The following is a 5,130-nucleotide window of genomic DNA, read 5'->3' on the forward strand; positions in this document are numbered from 1 at the left end:
CTTAATTTATCCTTTAAATGGGCGTGAGTTTTTCAAATAAAGTGAAAAAATTCAAAGGAGGCTTTCATGATCAATTTTAGGTTTTTTAACCCTTCAAACTTTTTCAGAACTCTTCACACAGTTCTCTTTACAGTTAATCTCACATCCAAAATGCACTAATGCAACCAAAACACTTCATACACATCACAGGATCAACTCTTGTACCAGAACACTGACAACAGTTGTCTGCCAACAGTAACACTTTGTCACTCATTATATAGCGACCATAGAAATCACTAACAACATGTGGTAGTTTAGGTGTTGTCACTTCCTGGTTTATTTTGTAGTATTCTCCTTCCCTTGTGTGTCTTTTGTTTTTACTTCCTGTCTTTGTTTTCCCTCCAGTTTTGATTGTTGGTCCTTCCTTGATTTTTTTGCACCTGTGTCTCGTCTCACCTCCCCGAGGGTATTTAGTCTGGGTCTCTTCTTTGTTCAGGGTTGGATCATCGTTGTACACATGGTGTTGTTCCTGCCGAGCATTGTTACCGTGAGTTTGTGTGGGATTCTTTGTTCTTCTGTGGACCTTGGTTGGACTTTTGGATTTTGCCTGCTCCCTTGTCAACTGTTTTCCACCTTGGACTCACTCCCCTGCTTTCACCTCTGCCAGCCGGTAACTTATCTGCCTTGTGTCTGTTTATCACCTGTCTGCTTACCTGTTTGCCTGTACTTGCCTGCATACAACCCCATAATAAACACGGTAGTCATCCGACTACTTCACCCTGAGACCGCTTCCTCGTCATCTGCTTTTGGGTCCACATACCACTATACAGCACCCCTTACGACACAACAGGCAGCATTACAATTGGTGCCACTATTTGGCCACTTCTTTATTGCAAGTTCTGTGCTGCCTATATGTTACAGAAATTAATCACAAATGCTGCAATATAATTCAATAGGCTTCAGTTGTTTTTTGTCATCTTTGCACAGAGTAATTCCAAGTGCACACAATGAAACCAAATTCCTGTAATGCAAGACAAGACTATACAGATGTTTCTTGTTTCATTTTTTCCTATAGCTGTCATTCCTATATTACTAATTTATTAATAACACTATTAATACTAATAATTACTATTCTATTTAAAAAAAAAATAAAAATAAAAAATTCTACAGGCTCAAACGCCTGCAGATCAACTGAATCCTGAGCCGCACAGAAGGCCGACATTCAACCAACTCTGAGAGAAACCTTCTAGAAGAAACCCGCTCAACGCATGCGTTTCTAACACGACAAAAGGGTACGAAAGTCAGAACTGTAACAAACCCTGAATCCTGCACACCCAGCCCCGTGCTGTGTGAAGATGTTGTCAGCCTGCCGCATGCTGAGGGAGAGAGACAGCGGCTCAAGCCGAGTCACCACGTGGGACCAACAATGCCTGAAAATACCTTCTCCTGGGAGCTCCACAAGAAAGAGAGGAAATCAGCTGGCTAAACTGCTACATAGGACTGAGTGACCCACATTGGAGAATCCTCCTCTTCCAGTGCAACTTGTCCTCTGGCCTCCGATGCATCTATTCATTCATCGCTGGATTCATTGCATTTGTTCACATTTATTCATAGTTATTCATGTTTGCCTTTCTTCATTTGTTGTTTAGTAATTATTAGTTATGTGTATAGTTATTGTGTGTGTGTAGTTGTAGTGAACCTTTCATTTATGAGTTTGTGTGTATGAAATATACGCTCACTGTACACGAGTCAAGAACTCTGTAGCAACCTTCAGATCGAGACTAAATGAATCAATTGGCTATCAATCTTCCCTTTTTGACGGTGGTGCCCTGAGGTGAATTTAATGTGAGTTAAACACTGTTATGTAATGTGAACACTGATTTATTCTGATAGCTGGACGTGAGTATAACTCTGCTCCTTCCTCTTACCAAATTTTTTTTGCTATAATCATTTTTGTAAACTGTCGCTACAAGTGGGTGGTTATGTACAGTATATGCATGGATACATGTCTATACACAGTATATACAGCATGCAGGATTTATAATGGACAATATGTAGGCTACATGTTAAAGCCCAGTGTGTATTTTAAACTGTATATATACTAGGTTATTCATTTGTAGGTAAGTGGATATTTAATGTTTCAGGGTTATTGACACTATATGACTGGTGTTAACTGTTAATCAGAGTGATGGGGGCAGTGTTGTCTGTCAGGAAGTTTGTGATCCACTGACAGGTGGGGGCTGGCACAGTGAGCGGGGTGAGTTAGGAGTGGAGCACTTCTGGGATTATGTCGAGCTGAAGTCCACAAATAGGATCCTCGCATATGTCCCTGGGGAGTGGAGTTGTTGCAGGATGTAGTGTCGGTTGTGTGATGTTGGAGCGGGTAATCAAACCTACATTAAAACACATTTAAGTCGTCGGCTAGTTGATGGTTCTCCACAGAGTGGGGGGATGGTCTCCTGTAGCTGGTGATGTCTGCAGGCCTCTCCACACTGCTGCAGGGTCATCAGTTAAAAACCTGTTTCAACTTTTCAGAGCATCTTCACTTTGCTACTCTGTTCTCCTTTGTCAGCGTTCTAATAAATATTAAGCGTGTACTACCGTTGCCATTTCGCCCTGATCAACACTGGTAGTTGGTATGTTTTTAAAACAAACCACACACTTTGTGCACTGGTACTAATTACAGTTTGTTTGTGTTGTGTATTTATTTGTACAGGTGAATCACGACTCCCTGCTGAGACATCCCTCAAGCCTAAAGTCATTGAAAATGCAAAACACTTGACTTCATCAGCTGAGGTCTGCTCCCTTGTGAAAGCAACTAAAAGGCTCTGAGACGATGACCCTGAAACCAGTAAGGATACATGTGATACACGTAGAGTTTGTAGGTGCTCATTGCCAAGGATATTTTTTTTACTTTCCTGTTAGACTGGGATAGTGACATGGCCTCCCTGCTGCTGCTTGTCCATCTCTTGCCACCTGCAACTTGACGCAGAAGGGTCAATAAGCCCTACGATGCTGTGGACAAACTTGTGCATTTTTGCAAGGTTTTAAAACTGTCCTGCAGCTTTTTATGAATATTGGGGATCAACACTAATACTATCCCAACAACCTGGGGACAGTGAGGAGTAACTAGATTTTCAATGCTCTAATATAAACTGGTGTAGAGATATTTAAAGAGATGTTTAAATGATGCATTACGCATTGAACAGAAACCCTAGGTTGGTTAGCAAAAGTAGAGTGCTTTTATTTATTTATTTTTTTTAAGCAATCACGGCATGCTTTTATCAAATGTTTTTACCCCACTCCTATAAAAATGGTCTCATTACTGTCTCATTGGGATATGTTGTGCTTTGCAGCCATACTGCAACATTAATGACCAACTAAGGGGAAGAAAGGGTCAGCAGCTCTTCCTCCTTGCTGTAGGCAACACTTTGGTGTGAACAAACAGCTCATCCCCCTGCCAGGGAACCAGCTCCCTAGCTGTATTCAATGAACACTTTGAATCCCACTTTGTGTTCAGCCTGTCCCATGAAGAGTCCCTGGCCCAGATTCACACCTTTGTGCAGACAGCTGTTCATAACATCAACGTTGGAACAACAACTGAGACCCCTAGAGTTTGTGAACTCTAGGTGGGCAAAACTTCTCAACCAGAAGTAAGGGAGGTGAATTTCAGGATGTTTGTGTGTTTCATTTGTCAGACCTTGCATGTGAGCAGCCAGTCACTGGTATCTCAGTTATGAACTCTCTCTACCTCAGATTAAGGCTGAAGTTTATTTGGGAAGATGTTTGTCAGTTTTCAGTTTTCTCTGGTTTCACAATCTAAGGGATGCAACGTGCAGGATGTTGAGGCGTTTCATTTGTCAGGCCTTGAATTTGAGCAGCCAGTTACTGTTAACTCTTTCGTGCTTACCATAGCTTTTCACTGGGAGACATCACTATTAAAACACACCGGAAATGGACCAATAAAACCACTCAGTCTAAGTGATGTGGATAGTGGTGGGATGCTGGCTAGGTTGCTTGATGTCAATATGCATAAAGACATTTTCTCAACTAACTGGGTGAAGCTGAATAGGACAGAACAAAAGAGGCCTGGTCATCTGCCATTCCATTGAGGGTGAAATGGCAGTGTTCTCTAAAATAACTAAATACTTTTGGTAGACTCTGTTATCTACATTATTGTCAGTGAACATTGTCATGCCAACAAAACAGAGTATTAGATGGAGAACAGAAGGATGTTATCAAAGCTGACACTGCAGATTTATAAACTTTTTGATGTACAATGTGCATATGGTTCAGATGATGGCCTATATACTGTGCCTTTGTTCTCATTGGTCTAAGTTGTGTTTGCATTGCTCATTGCGACTTTATTTCATTGTATAACCTTAAGTCTATGTTCCCGGTGCCTATCATATTTTTAGTAGAGTCAAAATGAATTTGTGTAAAACAGACAGTTCATAGATCAATAAATGTCATTTTGCAAAAATATTGGTCTTCAGAATGATTTATTACAATCAGCTTCAATAGGTTTGCAGGAAGAAAATCAGAAATGTAAAGTAATGTTTAGAGTGTAATTTAACTCTTGGTGATAAGAGGCATTATATTCAGTACATGTTAACACTTGAGGTGTAAAGGGGAAATCTGGGGTTAACACCCATATAGATGTTAACTGTTACTACAGTTAACACAGCTAAAATACATGTGTTAGTGTAGTGTTAAAACTGCATTGTCTGGTGTTCTGAAATGACACTACGCGTGAATATTTAACCCTATCAAAGGGTTGAAGACTATTGACAGTGTTAATTTAACACACTAGTGTCGTCCTATATAAACACTGGGCCAGTGTTAATTTGAACTCTATTGGAGTAAGTATTTTGCTGTGCAGGGTATTATTGCTATTTAGTGTTTGGGAAGGCTTTCCAGAAGATTTTGGAACCGGGTTGCATTAGAGGATTAGTGAGGTCCAACACTGTTGGGTGACAAGACCTGGATCACAGTCGGCATTCCACTTCATCCCAAAGGTGTTAGATGGGGTTGAGGTCAGGACTCTGTGCAGGCCAGTCGAGTTCCTCCACACCAAACTGGGAAAAGCATTTCTTTGTGGAGCTGGTTTTGTTTGTCATGTTGAAACAGGAAATGGACAAACACAAACTG

The 5,130-nt window shown here is 40.8% G+C and overlaps 1 long non-coding RNA gene across 1 annotated transcript; it reads left to right on the forward strand.

Moving 5' to 3' along the window:
* The first annotated feature begins 393 nt into the window (after positions 1 to 393).
* On the forward strand, positions 394 to 4,456 carry LOC122861590. The gene is made up of 3 exons (XR_006374509.1): positions 394 to 649; positions 2,696 to 2,830; positions 3,336 to 4,456. It is a non-coding gene; the product is annotated as an uncharacterized LOC122861590 (long non-coding RNA).
* Positions 4,457 to 5,130: the final 674 nt, after the last annotated feature.

Source organism: Siniperca chuatsi, linkage group LG15 (assembly GCF_020085105.1).
Source record: "Siniperca chuatsi isolate FFG_IHB_CAS linkage group LG15, ASM2008510v1, whole genome shotgun sequence".
Taxonomy (NCBI): domain Eukaryota; kingdom Metazoa; phylum Chordata; class Actinopteri; order Centrarchiformes; family Sinipercidae; genus Siniperca; species Siniperca chuatsi.